Source organism: Phalangium opilio, unplaced genomic scaffold (assembly GCF_054372755.1).
Source record: "Phalangium opilio isolate 3A_F unplaced genomic scaffold, DU_Popi_V2 ptg001421l_1, whole genome shotgun sequence".
NCBI lineage: Eukaryota > Metazoa > Arthropoda > Arachnida > Opiliones > Phalangiidae > Phalangium > Phalangium opilio.
In genome coordinates, this window is record NW_028324258.1 from 3,250,255 (window position 1) to 3,268,013 (window position 17,759).

Sequence of the window (17,759 nt, forward strand, 5' to 3'; positions counted from 1 at the left end):
CTAAAGATATGAAAAAAGCAAACATATTCTCTTTTTGTTATTGTTTTAAAAAGATGAAGGTCACTTTGTCTCACTTAATTTAAATTCGAATTATTATCTAGCACTCTCGGCAACGGCCATATCACGCTGAAAACACCGGTTCTCGTCGGATCACCGAAGTTAAGCAGCGTCGAGCGCAGTCAGTACTTCGGAGGGAGACCACTTAGGAACACTGCGTGCCGTTGGCTTTTTCACTTTCTTTTTCTCTTTTAAATTCCAATAGATATGAAAAAAGCAAACATATTTTCTTTTTGTTATTGTTTTAAAAAGATGAAGGTTAATTTGTCTCACTTAATTTAAATTCGAATTATTAAATAGCTTTCTCGGCAACGGCCATATCACGCTGAAAACACCGGTTCTCTTCCGATCACCGAAGTTAAGCAGCGTCGAGCGCAGTCAGTACTTGGGAGGGAGACCACTTAGGAACACTGCGTGCCGTTGGCTTTTTCACTTTTTTTCGCTCTTTTAAATTCCTATAGATATGAAAAAAGCCAACATATTTTCTTTTTGTTATTGTTTTAAAAAGATGAAGGTTAATTTGTCTCACTTAATTTAAATTCGAATTATTAAATAGCACTCTCGGCAACGGCCATATCACGCTGAAAACACCGGTTCTCGTCCGATCACCGAAGTTAAGCAGCGTCGAGCGCAGTCAGTACTTGGGAGGCAGACCACTTGGGAACACTGCGTGCCGTTGGCTTTTTCACATTTTTTTCCTCTTTTAAATTCCAATAGATATGAAAAAAGCAAACTTATTTTCTTTTTGTTATTGTTTTAAAAAGATGAAGGTTAATTTGTCTCACTTAATTTAAATTCGAATTATTAAATAGCACTCTCGGCAACGGCCATATCACGCTGAAAACACCGGTTCTCGTCCGATCACCGAAGTTAAGCAGCGTCGAGTGCAGTCAGTACTTGGGAGGGAGACCACTTAGGAACACTGCGTGCCGTTGGCTTTTTCACTTTTTTTTCCTCTTTTAAATTCCAATAGATATGAAAAAAGCAAACATATTTTCTTTTTGTTATTGTTTTAAAAAGATGATGGTTAATTTGTCTCACTTAATTTAAATTCGAATTATTATCTAGCACTCTCGGCAACGGCCATATCACGCTGAAAACACCGGTTCTCGTCCGATCACCGAAGTTAAGCAGCGTCGAGCGCAGTCAGTACTTGGAAACTTTGCGTGCCGTTGGCTTTTTCACTTTTATTTCCTCTTTTAAATTCCATGAGATATGAAAAAAGCAAACATATCTTCTTTTTCTTATTGATTTATAAAGATGAAGGTTAATTAAATTCGAATTATTGAATAGCACTCTCGACAACGGCCATATCACGCTGAAAACACCGGTTCTCGTCCGATCACCGAAGTTAAGCAGCGTCGAGTGCAGTCAGTACTTCGGAGGGAGACCACTTAGGAACACTGCGTGTCGTTGGCTTTTTCACTTTTTTTTCCTCTTTTAAATTCCTATAGATATGAAAAAAGCCAACATATTTTCTTTTTGTTATTGTTTTAAAAAGATGAAGGTTAATTTTTCTCACTTAATTTAAATTCGAATTATTAAATAGCACTCTCGGCAACGGCCATATCACGCTGAAAACACCGGTTCTCGTCCGATCACCGAAATTAAGCAGCGTCGAGCGCAGTCAGTACTTGGGAGGGAGACCACTTAGGAACACTGCGTGCCGTTGGCTTTTTCACTTTTTTTTCCTCTTTTAAATTCCAATAGATATGAAAAAAGCAATTATATTTTCTTTTTGTTATTGTTTTAAAAGGATGAAGGTTAATTTGTCTCACTTAATTTAAATTCGAATTATTATCTAGCACTCTTGGCATCGGCCATATCACGCTGAAAACACCGGTTCTCGTCCGATCACCGAAGTTAAGCAGCGTCGAGCGCAGTCAGTACTTTTGAGGGAGACCACTTAGGAACTCTGCGTGCCGTTGGCTTTTTCACTTTTTTTTCCTCTTTTAAATTTCTATAGATATGAAAAAAGCCAACATATTTTCTTTTTGTTATTGTTTTAAAAAGATGGTTAATTTGTCTCACTTAATTTAAATTCGAATTATTAAATAGCACTCTCGGCAACGGCCATATCACGCTGAAAACACCGGTTCTCGTCCGATCACCGAAGTTAAGCAGCGTCGAGCGCAGTCAGTACTTGAGAGGGAGACCACTTAGGAACACTGCGTGCCGTTGGCTTTTTCACTTTTTTTTCCTCTTTTAAATTTCTATAGATATGAAAAAAGCCAACATATTTTCTTTTTGTTATTGTTTTAAAAAGATGAAGGTTAATTTGTCTCACTTAATTTAAATTCGAATTATTAAATAGCACTCTCGGCAACGGCCATATCACGCTCAAAACACCGGTTCTCGTCCGATCACCGAAGTTAAGCAGCGTCGAGCGCAGTCAGTACTTGGGAGGGAGACCACTTAGGAACACTGCGTGCCGTTTGCTTTTTCACTTTTTTTTCCTCTTTTAAATTTCTATAGATATGAAAAAAGCCAACATATTTTCTTTTTGTTATTGTTTTAAAAAGATGAAGGTTAATTTGTCTCACTTAATTTAAATTCGAATTATTATCTAGCACTCTTGGCATCGGCCATATCACGCTGAAAACACCGGTTCTCGTCCGATCACCGAAGTTAAGCAGCGTCGAGCGCAGTCAGTACTTTTGAGGGAGACCACTTAGGAACTCTGCGTGCCGTTGGCTTTTTCACTTTTTTTTCCTCTTTTAAATTTCTATAGATATGAAAAAAGCCAACATATTTTCTTTTTGTTATTGTTTTAAAAAGATGAAGGTTAATTTGTCTCACTTAATTTAAATTCGAATTATTAAATAGCACTCTCGGCAACGGCCATATCACGCTGAAAACACCGGTTCTCGTCCGATCACCGAAGTTAAGCAGCGTCGAGCGCAGTCAGTACTTGGGAGGGAGACCACTTAGGAACACTGCGTGCCGTTGGCTTTTTCACTTTTTTTTCCTCTTTTAAATTTCTATAGATATGAAAAAAGCCAACATATTTTCTTTTTGTTATTGTTTTAAAAAGATGAAGGTTAATTTGTCTCACTTAATTTAAATTCGAATTATTAAATAGCACTCTCGGCAACGGCCATATCACGCTCAAAACACCGGTTCTCGTCCGATCACCGAAGTTAAGCAGCGTCGAGCGCAGTCAGTACTTGGGAGGGAGACCACTTAGGAACACTGCGTGCCGTTGGCTTTTTCACTTTTTTTCCTCTTTTAAATTCCAATAGATATGAAAAAAGCAATTATATTTTCTTTTTGTTATTGTTTTAAAAAGATGAAGGTTAATTTGTCTCACTTAATTTAAATTCGAATTATTATCTAGCACTCTTGGCAACGGCCATATCACGCTGAAAACACCGGTTCTCGTCCGATCACCGAAGTTAAGCAGCGTCGAGCGCAGTCAGTACTTTTGAGGGAGACCACTTAGGAACACTGCGTGCCGTTGGCTTTTTCACTTTTTTTTCCTCTTTTAAATTTCTATAGATATGAAAAAAGCCAACATATTTTCTTTTTGTTATTGTTTTAAAAAGATGAAGGTTAATTTGTCTCACTTAATTTAAATTCGAATTATTAAATAGCACTCTCGGCAACGGCCATATCACGCTGAAAACACCGGTTCTCGTCCGATCACCGAAGTTAAGCAGCGTCGAGCGCAGTCAGTACTTGGGAGGGAGACCACTTAGGAACACTGCGTGCCGTTGGCTTTTTCACTTTTTTTTCCTCTTTTAAATTTCTATAGATATGAAAAAAGCCAACATATTTTCTTTTTGTTATTGTTTTAAAAAGATGAAGGTTAATTTGTCTCACTTAATTTAAATTCGAATTATTAAATAGCACTCTCGGCAACGGCCATATCACGCTCAAAACACCGGTTCTCGTCCGATCACCGAAGTTAAGCAGCGTCGAGCGCAGTCAGTACTTGGGAGGGAGACCACTTAGGAACACTGCGTGCCGTTGGCTTTTTCACTTTTTTTCCTCTTTTAAATTCCAATAGATATGAAAAAAGCAATTATATTTTCTTTTTGTTATTGTTTTAAAAAGATGAAGGTTAATTTGTCTCACTTAATTTAAATTCGAATTATTATCTAGCACTCTTGGCAACGGCCATATCACGCTGAAAACACCGGTTCTCGTCCGATCACCGAAGTTAAGCAGCGTCGAGCGCAGTCAGTACTTTTGAGGGAGACCACTTAGGAACACTGCGTGCCGTTGGCTTTTTCACTTTTTTTTCCTCTTTTAAATTTCTATAGATATGAAAAAAGCCAACATATTTTCTTTTTGTTATTGTTTTAAAAAGATGAAGGTTAATTTGTCTCACTTAATTTAAATTCGAATTATTAAATAGCACTCTCGGCAACGGCCATATCACGCTGAAAACACCGGTTCTCGTCCGATCACCGAAGTTAAGCAGCGTCGAGCGCAGTCAGTACTTGGGAGGGAGACCACTTAGGAACACTGCGTGCCGTTGGCTTTTTCACTTTTTTTTCCTCTTTTAAATTTCTATAGATATGAAAAAAGCCAACATATTTTCTTTTTGTTATTGTTTTAAAAAGATGAAGGTTAATTTGTCTCACTTAATTTAAATTCGAATTATTAAATAGCACTCTCGGCAACGGCCATATCACGCTGAAAACACCGGTTCTCGTCCGATCACCGAAGTTAAGCAGCGTCGAGCGCAGTCAGTACTTGGGAGGGAGACCACTTAGGAACAATGCGTGCCGTTGGCTTTTCCACTTTTTTTCCTGTTTTAAATTCCAATAGATATGAAAAAAGCAATTATATTTTCTTTTTGTTATTGTTTTAAAAAGATGAAGGTTAATTTGTCTCACTTAATTTAAATTCGAATTATTATCTAGCACTCTTGGCAACGGCCATATCACGCTGAAAACACCGGTTCTCGTCCGATCACCGAAGTTAAGCAGCGTCGAGCGCAGTCAGTACTTTTGAGGGAGACCACTTAGGAACACTGCGTGCCGTTGGCTTTTTCACTTTTTTTTCCTCTTTTAAATTTCTATAGATATGAAAAAAGCCAACATATTTTCTTTTTGTTATTGTTTTAAAAAGATGAAGGTTAATTTGTCTCACTTAATTTAAATTCGAATTATTAAATAGCACTCTCGGCAACGGCCATATCACGCTGAAAACACCGGTTCTCGTCCGATCACCGAAGTTAAGCAGCGTCGAGCGCAGTCAGTACTTGGGAGGGAGACCACTTAGGAACACTGCGTGCCGTTGGCTTTTTCACTTTTTTTTCCTCTTTTAAATTTCTATAGATATGAAAAAAGCCAACATATTTTCTTTTTGTTATTGTTTTAAAAAGATGAAGGTTAATTTGTCTCACTTAATTTAAATTCGAATTATTAAATAGCACTCTCGGCAACGGCCATATCACGCTGAAAACACCGGTTCTCGTCCGATCACCGAAGTTAAGCAGCGTCGAGCGCAGTCAGTACTTGGGAGGGAGACCACTTAGGAACAATGCGTGCCGTTGGCTTTTCCACTTTTTTTCCTGTTTTAAATTCCAATAGATATGAAAAAAGCAAACATATTTTCTTTTTGTTATTGTTTTAAAAAGATGATGGTTAATTTGTCTCACTTAATTTAAATTCGAATTATTATCTAGCACTCTCGGCAACGGCCATATCACGCTGAAAACACCGGTTCTCGTCCGATAACCGAAGTTAAGCAGCGTCGAGTGCAGTCAGTACTTGGAAACTTTGCGTGCCGTTGGCTTTTTCACTTTTATTTCCTCTTTTAAATTCCATGAGATATGAAAAAAGCAAACATATCTTCTTTTTCTTATTGATTTATAAAGATGAAGGTTAATTAAATTCGAATTATTAAATAGCACTCTCGGCTACGGCCATATCACGCTGAAAACACCGGTTCTCGTCCGATCACCGAAGTTAAGGAGCGTCGAGCGCAGTCAGTACTTGGGAGGGAGACCACTTAGGAACACTGCGTGCCGTTGGCTTTTTCACTTTTTTTTCCTCTTTTAAATTCCTATAGATATGAAAAAAGCAAACATATTTTCTTTTTGTTATTGTTTTAAAAAGATGAAGGTCAATTTGTCTCACTTAATTTAAATTCGAATTATTATCTAGCACTCTCGGCAACGGCCATATCACGCTGAAAACACCGGTTCTCGTCGGATCACCGAAGTTAAGCAGCGTCGAGACCAGTCAGTACTTGGGAGGGAGACCACTTAGGAACACTGCGTGCCGTTGGCTTTTTCACTTTTTTTTCCTCTTTTAAATTCCAATAGATATGAAAAAAGCAAACATATTTTCTTTTTGTTATTGTTTTAAAAAGATGATGGTTATTTTGTCTCACTTAGTTTAAATTCGAATTATTATCTGGCACTCTCGGCAACGGCCATATCACGCTGAAAACACCGGTTCTCGTCCGATCACCGAAGTTAAGAAGCGTCGAGCGCAGTCAGTACTTGGGAGGGAGACCACTTAGGAACACTGCGTGCCGTTGGCTTTTTCACTTTTTTTCCTCTTTTAAATTCCAATAGATATGAAAAAAGCAAACATATTTTCTTATTGTTATTGTTTAAAAAAGATGAAGGTTAATTTGTCTCACTTAATTTAAATTCGAATTATTATCTAGCACTCTCGGCAACGGCCATATCACGCTGAAAACACCGGTTCTCGTCCGATCACCGAAGTTAAGCAAAGTCGAGCGCAGTCAGTACTTGGAAACTTTGCGTGCCGTTGGCTTTTTCACTTTTATTTCCTCTTTTAAATTCCATGAGATATGAAAAAAGCAAACATATCTTCTTTTTCTTATTGATTTATAAAGATGAAGGTTAATTAAATACGAATTATTAAATAGCACTCTCGGCAACGGCCATATCACGCTGAAAACACCGGTTCTCGTCCGATCACCGAAGTTAAGCAGCGTCGAGCGCAGTCAGTACTTGGGAGGGAGACCACTTAGGAACACTGCGTGCCGTTGGCTTTTTCACTTTTTTTACCTCTTTTAAATTCCAATAGATATGAAAAAAGCCAACATATTTTCTTTTTGTTATTGTTTTAAAAAGATGAAGGTAAATTTGTCTCACTTAATTTTAATTCGAATTATTAAATAGCACTCTCGGCAACGGCCATATCACGCTGAAAACACCGGTTCTCGTCCGATCACCGAAGTTAAGTAGCGTCAAGCGCAGTCAGTACTTGGGAGGGAGACCACTTAGGAACACTGCGTGCCGTTGGCTTTTTCACTTTTTTTACCTCTTTTAAATTCCAATAGATATGAAAAAAGCAAACATATTTTCTTTTTGTTATTGTTTTAAAAAGATGAAGGTTAATTTGTCTCACTTAATTTAAATTCGAATTATTAAATAGCACTCTCGGCAACGGCCATATCACGCTGAAAACACCGGTTCTCGTCCGATCACCGAAGTTAAGCAGCGTCGAGCGCAGTCAGTACTTGGGAGGGAGACCACTTAGGAACAATGCGTGCCGTTGGCTTTTCCACTTTTTTTCCTGTTTTAAATTCCAATAGATATGAAAAAAGCAAACATATTTTCTTTTTGTTATTGTTTTAAAAAGATGATGGTTAATTTGTCTCACTTAATTTAAATTCGAATTATTATCTAGCACTCTCGGCAACGGCCATATCACGCTGAAAACACCGGTTCTCGTCCGATAACCGAAGTTAAGCAGCGTCGAGCGCAGTCAGTACTTGGAAACTTTGCGTGCCGTTGGCTTTTTCACTTTTATTTCCTCTTTTAAATTCCATGAGATATGAAAAAAGCAAACATATCTTCTTTTTCTTATTGATTTATAAAGATGAAGGTTAATTAAATTCGAATTATTAAATAGCACTCTCGGCTACGGCCATATCACGCTGAAAACACCGGTTCTCGTCCGATCACCGAAGTTAAGGAGCGTCGAGCGCAGTCAGTACTTGGGAGGGAGACCACTTAGGAACACTGCGTGCCGTTGGCTTTTTCACTTTTTTTTCCTCTTTTAAATTCCTATAGATATGAAAAAAGCAAACATATTTTCTTTTTGTTATTGTTTTAAAAAGATGAAGGTCAATTTGTCTCACTTAATTTAAATTCGAATTATTATCTAGCACTCTCGGCAACGGCCATATCACGCTGAAAACACCGGTTCTCGTCGGATCACCGAAGTTAAGCAGCGTCGAGACCAGTCAGTACTTGGGAGGGAGACCACTTAGGAACACTGCGTGCCGTTGGCTTTTTCACTTTTTTTTCCTCTTTTAAATTCCAATAGATATGAAAAAAGCAAACATATTTTCTTTTTGTTATTGTTTTAAAAAGATGATGGTTATTTTGTCTCACTTAGTTTAAATTCGAATTATTATCTGGCACTCTCGGCAACGGCCATATCACGCTGAAAACACCGGTTCTCGTCCGATCACCGAAGTTAAGAAGCGTCGAGCGCAGTCAGTACTTGGGAGGGAGACCACTTAGGAACACTGCGTGCCGTTGGCTTTTTCACTTTTTTTCCTCTTTTAAATTCCAATAGATATGAAAAAAGCAAACATATTTTCTTTTTGTTATTGTTTAAAAAAGATGAAGGTTAATTTGTCTCACTTAATTTAAATTCGAATTATTATCTAGCACTCTCGGCAACGGCCATATCACGCTGAAAACACCGGTTCTCGTCCGATCACCGAAGTTAAGCAAAGTCGAGCGCAGTCAGTACTTGGAAACTTTGCGTGCCGTTGGCTTTTTCACTTTTATTTCCTCTTTTAAATTCCATGAGATATGAAAAAAGCAAACATATCTTCTTTTTCTTATTGATTTATAAAGATGAAGGTTAATTAAATTCGAATTATTAAATAGCACTCTCGGCAACGGCCATATCACGCTGAAAACACCGGTTCTCGTCCGATCACCGAAGTTAAGCAGCGTCGAGGGCAGTCAGTACTTGGGAGGGAGACCACTTAGGAACACTGCGTGCCGTTGGCTTTTTCACTTTTTTTCCTGTTTTAAATTCCAATAGATATGAAAAAAGCAAACATATTTTCTTTTTGTTATTGTTTTAAAAAGATGATGGTTAATTTGTCTCACTTAATTTAAATTCGAATTATTATCTAGCACTCTCGGCAACGGCCATATCACGCTGAAAACACCGGTTCTCGTCCGATAACCGAAGTTAAGCAGCGTCGAGCGCAGTCAGTACTTGGAAACTTTGCGTGCCGTTGGCTTTTTCACTTTTATTTCCTCTTTTAAATTCCATGAGATATGAAAAAAGCAAACATATCTTCTTTTTCTTATTGATTTATAAAGATGAAGGTTAATTAAATTCGAATTATTAAATAGTACTCTCGGCAACGGCCATATCACGCTGAAAACACCGGTTCTCGTCCGATCACCGAAGTTAAGGAGCGTCGAGCGCAGTCAGTACTTGGGAGGGAGACCACTTAGGAACACTGCGTACCGTTGGCTTTTTCACTTTTTTTTTCCTCTTTTAAATTCCTAAAGATATGAAAAAAGCAAACATATTCTCTTTTTGTTATTGTTTTAAAAAGATGAAGGTCAATTTGTCTCACTTAATTTAAATTCGAATTATTATCTAGCACTCTCGGCAACGGCCATATCACGCTGAAAACACCGGTTCTCGTCGGATCACCGAAGTTAAGCAGCGTCGAGCGCAGTCAGTACTTGGGAGGGAGACCACTTAGGAACACTGCGTGCCGTTGGCTTTTTCACTTTTTTTTTCTCTTTTAAATTCCAATAGATATGAAAAAAGCAAACATATTTTCTTTTTGTTATTGTTTTAAAAAGATGAAGGTTAATTTGTCTCACTTAATTTAAATTCGAATTATTAAATAGCTTTCTCGGCAACGGCCATATCACGCTGAAAACACCGGTTCTCTTCCGATCACCGAAGTTAAGCTGCGTCGAGCGCAGTCAGTACTTGGGAGGGAGACCACTTAGGAACACTGCGTGCCGTTGGCTTTTTCACTTTTTTTCGCTCTTTTAAATTCCTATAGATATGAAAAAAGCCAACATATTTTCTTTTTGTTATTGTTTTAAAAAGATGAAGGTTAATTTGTCTCACTTAATTTAAATTCGAATTATTAAATAGCACTCTCGGCAACGGCCATATCACGCTGAAAACACCGGTTCTCGTCCGATCACCGAAGTTAAGCAGCGTCGAGCGCAGTCAGTACTTGGGAACACTGCGTGCCTTTGGCTTTTTCCTTTTTGTTTCCTCTTTTAAATTCCTCCAGATATGAAAAAAGAAAACATATCTTCTTTTTGATATTGTTTTATAAAGATTACAGTTAATTAAATTCAAATTATTATCTAGCACTCTCAGCAACGGCCATATCACGCTGAAAACACCGGTTCTCGTCCGATCACCGAAGTTAAGCAGCGTCGAGCGCAGTCAGTACTTGGGAACACTGCGTGCCGTTGGCTTTTTCCTTTTTGTTTCCTCTTTTAAATTCCACCAGATATGAAAAAACCAAACATATCTTCTTTTTGATATTGTTTTATAAAGATGAAAGTTAATTAAATTCAAATTATTAAATAGCACTTTCGGTAACGGCCATATCACGATGAAAACACCGGTTCTCGTCCGATCACCGAAGTTAAAAAGCGTCGAGCACAGTCAGTACTTGGGAGGGAGACCACTTAGGAACACTGCGTGCCGTTGGCTTTTTCACTTTTTTTTCCTTTTTTAAATTCCAATAGATATGAAAAAAGCAAACTTATTTTCTTTTTGTTATTGTTATAAAATGATGAAGGTTAATTTGTCTCACTTAATTTAAATTCGAATTATTAACTAGCACTCTCGGCAACGGCCATATCACGCTGAAAACACCGGTTCTCGTCCGATCACCGAAGTTAAGCAGCGTCGAGCGCAGTCAGTACTTGGGAACACAGCGTGCCGTTGGCTTTTTCCTTTTTGTTTCCTCTTTAAAATTCCACCAGATATGAAAAAAGCAAACATATCTTCTTTTTGTTATTGTTTTATAAAGATGAAGGTTAATTAAATTCGAATTATTAACAAGTACTCTCGGCAACGGCCATATCACGCTGAAAACACCGGTTCTCGTCCGTTCACCGAAGTTAAGCAGCGTCGAGCGCAGTCAGTACTTGGGAAAACAGCGTGCCGGTGGCTTTTTCCTTTTTGTTTCCTCTTTTAAATTCCACCAGATATGAAAAAAGCAAACATATCTTCTTTTTGTTATTGTTTTATAAAGATGAAGTTTAATTGAATTCAAATTATTAACTAGCACTCTCGGCAACGGCCATATCATGCTGAATACACCGGTTCTCGTCCGATCACCGAAGTTAAGCAGCGTCGAGCGCAGTCAGTACTTGGGAACACTGCGTGCCGTTGGCTTTTTCCTTTTTGTTTCCTCTTTTAAATTCCACCAGATATGAAAAAACCAAACATATCTTCTTTTTGTTATTGTTTTATAAATATGAAGGTTAATTAAATTCGAATTATTAACTAGTACTCTCGGCAACGGCCATATCACGCTTAAAACACCGGTTCTCGTCCGATCACCGAAGTTAAGCAGCGTCGAGCGCAGTCAGTACTTGGGAACACTGCGTGCCGTTGGCTTTTTCCTTTTTGTTTCCTCTTTTAAATTCCACCAGATATGAAAAAAGCAAACATATCTTCTTTTTGTTATTGTTTTATAAAGATGAAGTTTAATTGAATTCAAATTATTAACTAGCACTCTCGGCAACGGCCATATCATGCTGAATACACCGGTTCTCGTCCGATCACCGAAGTTAAGCAGCGTCGAGCGCAGTCAGTACTTGGGAGGGAGACCACTTAGGAACACTGCGTGCCGTTGGCTTTTTCACTTTTTTTTCACTTTTAAATTCCAATAGATATGAAAAAAGCAAACATATTTTCTTTCTGTTATTGTTTTAAAAAGATGAAGGTCAAATTGTCTCACTTAATTTAAATTCGAATTATTATCTAGCACTTTAGGCAACGGCCATATCACGCTGAAAACACCGGATCTCGTCCGATCACCGAAGTTAAGAAGCGTCGAGCGCAGTCAGTACTTGGGAGGGAGACCACTTAGGAAAACTGCGTGCCGTTGGCTTTTTCACTTTTTTTTCCTCCTTTAAATTCCAATAGATATGAAAAAACCAAACATATCTTCTTTTTGATATTGTTTTATAAAGATGAAAGTTAATTAAATTCAAATTATGAAATAGCACTTTTGGTAACGGCCATATCACGCTGAAAACAACGGTTCTCGTCCGATCACCGAAGTTAAGCAGCGTCGAGCGCAGTCAGTACTTGGGAGGGAGACCACTTAGGAACACTGCGTGCCGTTGGCTTTTTCACTTTTTTTCACTTTTAAATTCCAATAGATATGAAAAAAGCAAACATATTTTCTTTTTGTTAGTGTTTTAAAAAGATGAAGGTCAAATTGTCTCACTTAATTTAAATTCGAATTATTATCTAGCACTTTAGGCAACGGCCATATCACGCTGAAAACACCGGATCTCGTCCGATCACCGAAGTTAAGAAGCGTCGAGCGCAGTCAGTACTTGGGAGGGAGACCACTTAGGAACACTGCGTGCCGTTGGCTTTTTCACTTTTTTTACCTCTTTTAAATTCCAATAGATATGAAAAAAGCCAACATATTCTCTTTTTGTTATTGTTTTAAAAAGATGAAGGTCTAATTGTCTCACTTAATTTAAATTCCAATTATTAAATAGCACTCTCGGCAACGGCCATATCACGCTGAAAACACCGGTTCTCGTCCGATCACCGAAGTTAAGCAGCGTCGAGGGCAGTCAGTACTTGGGAGGGAGACCACTTAGGAACACTGCGTGCCGTTGGCTTTTTCACTTTTTTTCCTGTTTTAAATTCCAATAGATATGAAAAAAGCCAACATATTTTCTTTTTGTTATTGTTTTAAAAAGATGATGGTTAATTTGTCTCACTTAATTTAAATTCGAATTATTATCTAGCACTCTCGGCAACGGCCATATCACGCTGAAAACACCGGTTCTCGTCCGATAACCGAAGTTAAGCAGCGTCGAGCGCAGTCAGTACTTGGAAACTTTGCGTGCCGTTGGCTTTTTCACTTTTATTTCCTCTTTTAAATTCCATGAGATATGAAAAAAGCAAACATATCTTCTTTTTCTTATTGATTTATAAAGATGAAGGTTAATTAAATTCGAATTATTAAATAGTACTCTCGGCAACGGCCATATCACGCTGAAAACACCGGTTCTCGTCCGATCACCGAAGTTAAGGAGCGTCGAGCGCAGTCAGTACTTGGGAGGGAGACCACTTAGGAACACTGCGTGCCGTTGGCTTTTTCACTTTTTTTTTCCTCTTTTAAATTCCTAAAGATATGAAAAAAGCAAACATATTCTCTTTTTGTTATTGTTTTAAAAAGATGAAGGTCACTTTGTCTCACTTAATTTAAATTCGAATTATTATCTAGCACTCTCGGCAACGGCCATATCACGCTGAAAACACCGGTTCTCGTCGGATCACCGAAGTTAAGCAGCGTCGAGCGCAGTCAGTACTTCGGAGGGAGACCACTTAGGAACACTGCGTGCCGTTGGCTTTTTCACTTTCTTTTTCTCTTTTAAATTCCAATAGATATGAAAAAAGCAAACATATTTTCTTTTTGTTATTGTTTTAAAAAGATGAAGGTTAATTTGTCTCACTTAATTTAAATTCGAATTATTAAATAGCTTTCTCGGCAACGGCCATATCACGCTGAAAACACCGGTTCTCTTCCGATCACCGAAGTTAAGCAGCGTCGAGCGCAGTCAGTACTTGGGAGGGAGACCACTTAGGAACACTGCGTGCCGTTGGCTTTTTCACTTTTTTTCGCTCTTTTAAATTCCTATAGATATGAAAAAAGCCAACATATTTTCTTTTTGTTATTGTTTTAAAAAGATGAAGGTTAATTTGTCTCACTTAATTTAAATTCGAATTATTAAATAGCACTCTCGGCAACGGCCATATCACGCTGAAAACACCGGTTCTCGTCCGATCACCGAAGTTAAGCAGCGTCGAGCGCAGTCAGTACTTGGGAGGCAGACCACTTGGGAACACTGCGTGCCGTTGGCTTTTTCACATTTTTTTCCTCTTTTAAATTCCAATAGATATGAAAAAAGCAAACTTATTTTCTTTTTGTTATTGTTTTAAAAAGATGATGGTTAATTTGTCTCACTTAATTTAAATTCGAATTATTATCTAGCACTCTCGGCAACGGCCATATCACGCTGAAAACACCGGTTCTCGTCCGATCACCGAAGTTAAGCAGCGTCGAGCGCAGTCAGTACTTGGGAGGGAGACCACTTAGGAACACTGCGTGCCGTTGGCTTTTTCACTTTTTTTTCACTTTTAAATTCCAATAGATATGAAAAAAGCAAACATATTTTCTTTCTGTTATTGTTTTAAAAAGATGAAGGTCAAATTGTCTCACTTAATTTAAATTCGAATTATTATCTAGCACTTTAGGCAACGGCCATATCACGCTGAAAACACCGGATCTCGTCCGATCACCGAAGTTAAGAAGCGTCGAGCGCAGTCAGTACTTGGGAGGGAGACCACTTAGGAAAACTGCGTGCCGTTGGCTTTTTCACTTTTTTTTCCTCCTTTAAATTCCAATAGATATGAAAAAACCAAACATATCTTCTTTTTGATATTGTTTTATAAAGATGAAAGTTAATTAAATTCAAATTATGAAATAGCACTTTTGGTAACGGCCATATCACGCTGAAAACAACGGTTCTCGTCCGATCACCGAAGTTAAGCAGCGTCGAGCGCAGTCAGTACTTGGGAGGGAGACCACTTAGGAACACTGCGTGCCGTTGGCTTTTTCACTTTTTTTCACTTTTAAATTCCAATAGATATGAAAAAAGCAAACATATTTTCTTTTTGTTAGTGTTTTAAAAAGATGAAGGTCAAATTGTCTCACTTAATTTAAATTCGAATTATTATCTAGCACTTTAGGCAACGGCCATATCACGCTGAAAACACCGGGTACTCGTCCGATCACCGAAGTTAAGAAGCGTCGAGCGCAGTCAGTACTTGGGAGGGAGACCACTTAGGAACACTGCGTGCCGTTGGCTTTTTCACTTTTTTTACCTCTTTTAAATTCCAATAGATATGAAAAAAGCCAACATATTCTCTTTTTGTTATTGTTTTAAAAAGATGAAGGTCTAATTGTCTCACTTAATTTAAATTCCAATTATTAAATAGCACTCTCGGCAACGGCCATATCACGCTGAAAACACCGGTTCTCGTCCGATCACCGAAGTTAAGCAGCGTCGAGGGCAGTCAGTACTTGGGAGGGAGACCACTTAGGAACACTGCGTGCCGTTGGCTTTTTCACTTTTTTTCCTGTTTTAAATTCCAATAGATATGAAAAAAGCCAACATATTTTCTTTTTGTTATTGTTTTAAAAAGATGATGGTTAATTTGTCTCACTTAATTTAAATTCGAATTATTATCTAGCACTCTCGGCAACGGCCATATCACGCTGAAAACACCGGTTCTCGTCCGATAACCGAAGTTAAGCAGCGTCGAGCGCAGTCAGTACTTGGAAACTTTGCGTGCCGTTGGCTTTTTCACTTTTATTTCCTCTTTTAAATTCCATGAGATATGAAAAAAGCAAACATATCTTCTTTTTCTTATTGATTTATAAAGATGAAGGTTAATTAAATTCGAATTATTAAATAGTACTCTCGGCAACGGCCATATCACGCTGAAAACACCGGTTCTCGTCCGATCACCGAAGTTAAGGAGCGTCGAGCGCAGTCAGTACTTGGGAGGGAGACCACTTAGGAACACTGCGTGCCGTTGGCTTTTTCACTTTTTTTTTCCTCTTTTAAATTCCTAAAGATATGAAAAAAGCAAACATATTCTCTTTTTGTTATTGTTTTAAAAAGATGAAGGTCACTTTGTCTCACTTAATTTAAATTCGAATTATTATCTAGCACTCTCGGCAACGGCCATATCACGCTGAAAACACCGGTTCTCGTCGGATCACCGAAGTTAAGCAGCGTCGAGCGCAGTCAGTACTTCGGAGGGAGACCACTTAGGAACACTGCGTGCCGTTGGCTTTTTCACTTTCTTTTTCTCTTTTAAATTCCAATAGATATGAAAAAAGCAAACATATTTTCTTTTTGTTATTGTTTTAAAAAGATGAAGGTTAATTTGTCTCACTTAATTTAAATTCGAATTATTAAATAGCTTTCTCGGCAACGGCCATATCACGCTGAAAACACCGGTTCTCTTCCGATCACCGAAGTTAAGCAGCGTCGAGCGCAGTCAGTACTTGGGAGGGAGACCACTTAGGAACACTGCGTGCCGTTGGCTTTTTCACTTTTTTTCGCTCTTTTAAATTCCTATAGATATGAAAAAAGCCAACATATTTTCTTTTTGTTATTGTTTTAAAAAGATGAAGGTTAATTTGTCTCACTTAATTTAAATTCGAATTATTAAATAGCACTCTCGGCAACGGCCATATCACGCTGAAAACACCGGTTCTCGTCCGATCACCGAAGTTAAGCAGCGTCGAGCGCAGTCAGTACTTGGGAGGCAGACCACTTGGGAACACTGCGTGCCGTTGGCTTTTTCACATTTTTTTCCTCTTTTAAATTCCAATAGATATGAAAAAAGCAAACTTATTTTCTTTTTGTTATTGTTTTAAAAAGATGATGGTTAATTTGTCTCACTTAATTTAAATTCGAATTATTATCTAGCACTCTCGGCAACGGCCATATCACGCTGAAAACACCGGTTCTCGTCCGATCACCGAAGTTAAGCAGCGTCGAGCGCAGTCAGTACTTGGAAACTTTGCGTGCCGTTGGCTTTTTCACTTTTATTTCCTCTTTTAAATTCCATGAGATATGAAAAAAGCAAACATATCTTCTTTTTCTTATTGATTTATAAAGATGAAGGTTAATTAAATTCGAATTATTGAATAGCACTCTCGACAACGGCCATATCACGCTGAAAACACCGGTTCTCGTCCGATCACCGAAGTTAAGCAGCGTCGAGTGCAGTCAGTACTTCGGAGGGAGACCACTTAGGAACACTGCGTGTCGTTGGCTTTTTCACTTTTTTTTCCTCTTTTAAATTCCTATAGATATGAAAAAAGCCAACATATTTTCTTTTTGTTATTGTTTTAAAAAGATGAAGGTTAATTTTTCTCACTTAATTTAAATTCGAATTATTAAATAGCACTCTCGGCAACGGCCATATCACGCTGAAAACACCGGTTCTCGTCCGATCACCGAAATTAAGCAGCGTCGAGCGCAGTCAGTACTTGGGAGGGAGACCACTTAGGAACACTGCGTGCCGTTGGCTTTTTCACTTTTTTTTCCTCTTTTAAATTCCAATAGATATGAAAAAAGCAATTATATTTTCTTTTTGTTATTGTTTTAAAAGGATGAAGGTTAATTTGTCTCACTTAATTTAAATTCGAATTATTATCTAGCACTCTTGGCATCGGCCATATCACGCTGAAAACACCGGTTCTCGTCCGATCACCGAAGTTAAGCAGCGTCGAGCGCAGTCAGTACTTTTGAGGGAGACCACTTAGGAACTCTGCGTGCCGTTGGCTTTTTCACTTTTTTTTCCTCTTTTAAATTTCTATAGATATGAAAAAAGCCAACATATTTTCTTTTTGTTATTGTTTTAAAAAGATGAAGGTTAATTTGTCTCACTTAATTTAAATTCGAATTA

The 17,759-nt window shown here is 38.1% G+C and overlaps 32 non-coding genes and 35 pseudogenes across 32 annotated transcripts; all 67 read left to right on the forward strand.

Moving 5' to 3' along the window:
- The first annotated feature begins 108 nt into the window (after positions 1–108).
- On the forward strand, positions 109–227 carry LOC149583746 (5S ribosomal RNA). Its single transcript, XR_016380482.1, has one exon. It is a non-coding gene; the product is annotated as a 5S ribosomal RNA (ribosomal RNA).
- Positions 228–364: 137 nt separating this feature from the next.
- Positions 365–483, forward strand: LOC149583747 (5S ribosomal RNA). Its single transcript, XR_016380549.1, has one exon. It is a non-coding gene; the product is annotated as a 5S ribosomal RNA (ribosomal RNA).
- Positions 484–620: 137 nt separating this feature from the next.
- Positions 621–739, forward strand: LOC149583748 (5S ribosomal RNA). The gene has a single exon (XR_016380541.1). It is a non-coding gene; the product is annotated as a 5S ribosomal RNA (ribosomal RNA).
- Positions 740–876: 137 nt separating this feature from the next.
- LOC149583749 (5S ribosomal RNA) lies at positions 877–995 on the forward strand. The gene has a single exon (XR_016380440.1). It is a non-coding gene; the product is annotated as a 5S ribosomal RNA (ribosomal RNA).
- A 137-nt stretch (positions 996–1,132) lies between these two features.
- On the forward strand, positions 1,133–1,235 carry LOC149583750 (5S ribosomal RNA; annotated as a pseudogene).
- Positions 1,236–1,357: 122 nt separating this feature from the next.
- On the forward strand, positions 1,358–1,476 carry LOC149583751 (5S ribosomal RNA). The gene has a single exon (XR_016380517.1). It is a non-coding gene; the product is annotated as a 5S ribosomal RNA (ribosomal RNA).
- Positions 1,477–1,613: 137 nt separating this feature from the next.
- Positions 1,614–1,732, forward strand: LOC149583752 (5S ribosomal RNA). Its single transcript, XR_016380504.1, has one exon. It is a non-coding gene; the product is annotated as a 5S ribosomal RNA (ribosomal RNA).
- A 137-nt stretch (positions 1,733–1,869) lies between these two features.
- Positions 1,870–1,988, forward strand: LOC149583753 (5S ribosomal RNA; annotated as a pseudogene).
- Positions 1,989–2,122: 134 nt separating this feature from the next.
- LOC149583754 (5S ribosomal RNA) lies at positions 2,123–2,241 on the forward strand. The gene has a single exon (XR_016380547.1). It is a non-coding gene; the product is annotated as a 5S ribosomal RNA (ribosomal RNA).
- Positions 2,242–2,378: 137 nt separating this feature from the next.
- Positions 2,379–2,497, forward strand: LOC149583755 (5S ribosomal RNA; annotated as a pseudogene).
- A 137-nt stretch (positions 2,498–2,634) lies between these two features.
- LOC149583756 (5S ribosomal RNA) lies at positions 2,635–2,753 on the forward strand (annotated as a pseudogene).
- A 137-nt stretch (positions 2,754–2,890) lies between these two features.
- LOC149583757 (5S ribosomal RNA) lies at positions 2,891–3,009 on the forward strand. The gene has a single exon (XR_016380560.1). It is a non-coding gene; the product is annotated as a 5S ribosomal RNA (ribosomal RNA).
- A 137-nt stretch (positions 3,010–3,146) lies between these two features.
- Positions 3,147–3,265, forward strand: LOC149583758 (5S ribosomal RNA; annotated as a pseudogene).
- Positions 3,266–3,401: 136 nt separating this feature from the next.
- Positions 3,402–3,520, forward strand: LOC149583759 (5S ribosomal RNA). Its single transcript, XR_016380555.1, has one exon. It is a non-coding gene; the product is annotated as a 5S ribosomal RNA (ribosomal RNA).
- Positions 3,521–3,657: 137 nt separating this feature from the next.
- Positions 3,658–3,776, forward strand: LOC149583760 (5S ribosomal RNA). Its single transcript, XR_016380432.1, has one exon. It is a non-coding gene; the product is annotated as a 5S ribosomal RNA (ribosomal RNA).
- Positions 3,777–3,913: 137 nt separating this feature from the next.
- LOC149583761 (5S ribosomal RNA) lies at positions 3,914–4,032 on the forward strand (annotated as a pseudogene).
- Positions 4,033–4,168: 136 nt separating this feature from the next.
- LOC149583762 (5S ribosomal RNA) lies at positions 4,169–4,287 on the forward strand. Its single transcript, XR_016380556.1, has one exon. It is a non-coding gene; the product is annotated as a 5S ribosomal RNA (ribosomal RNA).
- Positions 4,288–4,424: 137 nt separating this feature from the next.
- LOC149583763 (5S ribosomal RNA) lies at positions 4,425–4,543 on the forward strand. The gene has a single exon (XR_016380443.1). It is a non-coding gene; the product is annotated as a 5S ribosomal RNA (ribosomal RNA).
- A 137-nt stretch (positions 4,544–4,680) lies between these two features.
- On the forward strand, positions 4,681–4,799 carry LOC149583764 (5S ribosomal RNA). Its single transcript, XR_016380430.1, has one exon. It is a non-coding gene; the product is annotated as a 5S ribosomal RNA (ribosomal RNA).
- A 136-nt stretch (positions 4,800–4,935) lies between these two features.
- Positions 4,936–5,054, forward strand: LOC149583765 (5S ribosomal RNA). Its single transcript, XR_016380557.1, has one exon. It is a non-coding gene; the product is annotated as a 5S ribosomal RNA (ribosomal RNA).
- Positions 5,055–5,191: 137 nt separating this feature from the next.
- LOC149583766 (5S ribosomal RNA) lies at positions 5,192–5,310 on the forward strand. The gene has a single exon (XR_016380454.1). It is a non-coding gene; the product is annotated as a 5S ribosomal RNA (ribosomal RNA).
- A 137-nt stretch (positions 5,311–5,447) lies between these two features.
- Positions 5,448–5,566, forward strand: LOC149583767 (5S ribosomal RNA). Its single transcript, XR_016380431.1, has one exon. It is a non-coding gene; the product is annotated as a 5S ribosomal RNA (ribosomal RNA).
- A 361-nt stretch (positions 5,567–5,927) lies between these two features.
- On the forward strand, positions 5,928–6,046 carry LOC149583768 (5S ribosomal RNA; annotated as a pseudogene).
- Positions 6,047–6,183: 137 nt separating this feature from the next.
- LOC149583769 (5S ribosomal RNA) lies at positions 6,184–6,302 on the forward strand (annotated as a pseudogene).
- A 137-nt stretch (positions 6,303–6,439) lies between these two features.
- LOC149583770 (5S ribosomal RNA) lies at positions 6,440–6,558 on the forward strand. Its single transcript, XR_016380511.1, has one exon. It is a non-coding gene; the product is annotated as a 5S ribosomal RNA (ribosomal RNA).
- A 361-nt stretch (positions 6,559–6,919) lies between these two features.
- LOC149583771 (5S ribosomal RNA) lies at positions 6,920–7,038 on the forward strand. Its single transcript, XR_016380465.1, has one exon. It is a non-coding gene; the product is annotated as a 5S ribosomal RNA (ribosomal RNA).
- Positions 7,039–7,175: 137 nt separating this feature from the next.
- On the forward strand, positions 7,176–7,294 carry LOC149583772 (5S ribosomal RNA; annotated as a pseudogene).
- A 137-nt stretch (positions 7,295–7,431) lies between these two features.
- On the forward strand, positions 7,432–7,550 carry LOC149583773 (5S ribosomal RNA). Its single transcript, XR_016380433.1, has one exon. It is a non-coding gene; the product is annotated as a 5S ribosomal RNA (ribosomal RNA).
- A 136-nt stretch (positions 7,551–7,686) lies between these two features.
- Positions 7,687–7,789, forward strand: LOC149583774 (5S ribosomal RNA; annotated as a pseudogene).
- A 122-nt stretch (positions 7,790–7,911) lies between these two features.
- Positions 7,912–8,030, forward strand: LOC149583775 (5S ribosomal RNA; annotated as a pseudogene).
- A 137-nt stretch (positions 8,031–8,167) lies between these two features.
- Positions 8,168–8,286, forward strand: LOC149583776 (5S ribosomal RNA; annotated as a pseudogene).
- A 137-nt stretch (positions 8,287–8,423) lies between these two features.
- Positions 8,424–8,542, forward strand: LOC149583777 (5S ribosomal RNA). Its single transcript, XR_016380512.1, has one exon. It is a non-coding gene; the product is annotated as a 5S ribosomal RNA (ribosomal RNA).
- A 361-nt stretch (positions 8,543–8,903) lies between these two features.
- On the forward strand, positions 8,904–9,022 carry LOC149583778 (5S ribosomal RNA; annotated as a pseudogene).
- A 136-nt stretch (positions 9,023–9,158) lies between these two features.
- On the forward strand, positions 9,159–9,261 carry LOC149583779 (5S ribosomal RNA; annotated as a pseudogene).
- Positions 9,262–9,383: 122 nt separating this feature from the next.
- LOC149583780 (5S ribosomal RNA) lies at positions 9,384–9,502 on the forward strand (annotated as a pseudogene).
- A 138-nt stretch (positions 9,503–9,640) lies between these two features.
- On the forward strand, positions 9,641–9,759 carry LOC149583781 (5S ribosomal RNA). Its single transcript, XR_016380455.1, has one exon. It is a non-coding gene; the product is annotated as a 5S ribosomal RNA (ribosomal RNA).
- A 137-nt stretch (positions 9,760–9,896) lies between these two features.
- Positions 9,897–10,015, forward strand: LOC149583782 (5S ribosomal RNA). Its single transcript, XR_016380508.1, has one exon. It is a non-coding gene; the product is annotated as a 5S ribosomal RNA (ribosomal RNA).
- A 137-nt stretch (positions 10,016–10,152) lies between these two features.
- On the forward strand, positions 10,153–10,255 carry LOC149583783 (5S ribosomal RNA; annotated as a pseudogene).
- Positions 10,256–10,377: 122 nt separating this feature from the next.
- LOC149583784 (5S ribosomal RNA) lies at positions 10,378–10,480 on the forward strand (annotated as a pseudogene).
- Positions 10,481–10,602: 122 nt separating this feature from the next.
- On the forward strand, positions 10,603–10,721 carry LOC149583785 (5S ribosomal RNA; annotated as a pseudogene).
- Positions 10,722–10,858: 137 nt separating this feature from the next.
- On the forward strand, positions 10,859–10,961 carry LOC149583786 (5S ribosomal RNA; annotated as a pseudogene).
- A 347-nt stretch (positions 10,962–11,308) lies between these two features.
- On the forward strand, positions 11,309–11,411 carry LOC149583787 (5S ribosomal RNA; annotated as a pseudogene).
- A 122-nt stretch (positions 11,412–11,533) lies between these two features.
- LOC149583788 (5S ribosomal RNA) lies at positions 11,534–11,636 on the forward strand (annotated as a pseudogene).
- Positions 11,637–11,758: 122 nt separating this feature from the next.
- On the forward strand, positions 11,759–11,877 carry LOC149583789 (5S ribosomal RNA). Its single transcript, XR_016380428.1, has one exon. It is a non-coding gene; the product is annotated as a 5S ribosomal RNA (ribosomal RNA).
- A 136-nt stretch (positions 11,878–12,013) lies between these two features.
- On the forward strand, positions 12,014–12,132 carry LOC149583790 (5S ribosomal RNA; annotated as a pseudogene).
- A 122-nt stretch (positions 12,133–12,254) lies between these two features.
- LOC149583791 (5S ribosomal RNA) lies at positions 12,255–12,373 on the forward strand (annotated as a pseudogene).
- Positions 12,374–12,508: 135 nt separating this feature from the next.
- Positions 12,509–12,627, forward strand: LOC149583792 (5S ribosomal RNA; annotated as a pseudogene).
- A 137-nt stretch (positions 12,628–12,764) lies between these two features.
- LOC149583793 (5S ribosomal RNA) lies at positions 12,765–12,883 on the forward strand (annotated as a pseudogene).
- A 136-nt stretch (positions 12,884–13,019) lies between these two features.
- LOC149583794 (5S ribosomal RNA) lies at positions 13,020–13,122 on the forward strand (annotated as a pseudogene).
- A 122-nt stretch (positions 13,123–13,244) lies between these two features.
- LOC149583795 (5S ribosomal RNA) lies at positions 13,245–13,363 on the forward strand (annotated as a pseudogene).
- Positions 13,364–13,501: 138 nt separating this feature from the next.
- Positions 13,502–13,620, forward strand: LOC149583796 (5S ribosomal RNA). Its single transcript, XR_016380483.1, has one exon. It is a non-coding gene; the product is annotated as a 5S ribosomal RNA (ribosomal RNA).
- Positions 13,621–13,757: 137 nt separating this feature from the next.
- Positions 13,758–13,876, forward strand: LOC149583797 (5S ribosomal RNA). The gene has a single exon (XR_016380550.1). It is a non-coding gene; the product is annotated as a 5S ribosomal RNA (ribosomal RNA).
- Positions 13,877–14,013: 137 nt separating this feature from the next.
- On the forward strand, positions 14,014–14,132 carry LOC149583798 (5S ribosomal RNA). Its single transcript, XR_016380542.1, has one exon. It is a non-coding gene; the product is annotated as a 5S ribosomal RNA (ribosomal RNA).
- Positions 14,133–14,269: 137 nt separating this feature from the next.
- LOC149583799 (5S ribosomal RNA) lies at positions 14,270–14,388 on the forward strand. Its single transcript, XR_016380476.1, has one exon. It is a non-coding gene; the product is annotated as a 5S ribosomal RNA (ribosomal RNA).
- A 136-nt stretch (positions 14,389–14,524) lies between these two features.
- LOC149583800 (5S ribosomal RNA) lies at positions 14,525–14,643 on the forward strand (annotated as a pseudogene).
- Positions 14,644–14,765: 122 nt separating this feature from the next.
- Positions 14,766–14,884, forward strand: LOC149583801 (5S ribosomal RNA; annotated as a pseudogene).
- A 135-nt stretch (positions 14,885–15,019) lies between these two features.
- On the forward strand, positions 15,020–15,139 carry LOC149583802 (5S ribosomal RNA; annotated as a pseudogene).
- A 137-nt stretch (positions 15,140–15,276) lies between these two features.
- On the forward strand, positions 15,277–15,395 carry LOC149583803 (5S ribosomal RNA; annotated as a pseudogene).
- A 136-nt stretch (positions 15,396–15,531) lies between these two features.
- Positions 15,532–15,634, forward strand: LOC149583804 (5S ribosomal RNA; annotated as a pseudogene).
- Positions 15,635–15,756: 122 nt separating this feature from the next.
- On the forward strand, positions 15,757–15,875 carry LOC149583805 (5S ribosomal RNA; annotated as a pseudogene).
- Positions 15,876–16,013: 138 nt separating this feature from the next.
- On the forward strand, positions 16,014–16,132 carry LOC149583806 (5S ribosomal RNA). The gene has a single exon (XR_016380484.1). It is a non-coding gene; the product is annotated as a 5S ribosomal RNA (ribosomal RNA).
- A 137-nt stretch (positions 16,133–16,269) lies between these two features.
- On the forward strand, positions 16,270–16,388 carry LOC149583807 (5S ribosomal RNA). The gene has a single exon (XR_016380551.1). It is a non-coding gene; the product is annotated as a 5S ribosomal RNA (ribosomal RNA).
- Positions 16,389–16,525: 137 nt separating this feature from the next.
- On the forward strand, positions 16,526–16,644 carry LOC149583808 (5S ribosomal RNA). Its single transcript, XR_016380543.1, has one exon. It is a non-coding gene; the product is annotated as a 5S ribosomal RNA (ribosomal RNA).
- Positions 16,645–16,781: 137 nt separating this feature from the next.
- LOC149583809 (5S ribosomal RNA) lies at positions 16,782–16,884 on the forward strand (annotated as a pseudogene).
- A 122-nt stretch (positions 16,885–17,006) lies between these two features.
- On the forward strand, positions 17,007–17,125 carry LOC149583810 (5S ribosomal RNA). Its single transcript, XR_016380518.1, has one exon. It is a non-coding gene; the product is annotated as a 5S ribosomal RNA (ribosomal RNA).
- Positions 17,126–17,262: 137 nt separating this feature from the next.
- LOC149583811 (5S ribosomal RNA) lies at positions 17,263–17,381 on the forward strand. The gene has a single exon (XR_016380505.1). It is a non-coding gene; the product is annotated as a 5S ribosomal RNA (ribosomal RNA).
- A 137-nt stretch (positions 17,382–17,518) lies between these two features.
- LOC149583812 (5S ribosomal RNA) lies at positions 17,519–17,637 on the forward strand (annotated as a pseudogene).
- The last annotated feature ends 122 nt before the right edge of the window (positions 17,638–17,759 follow it).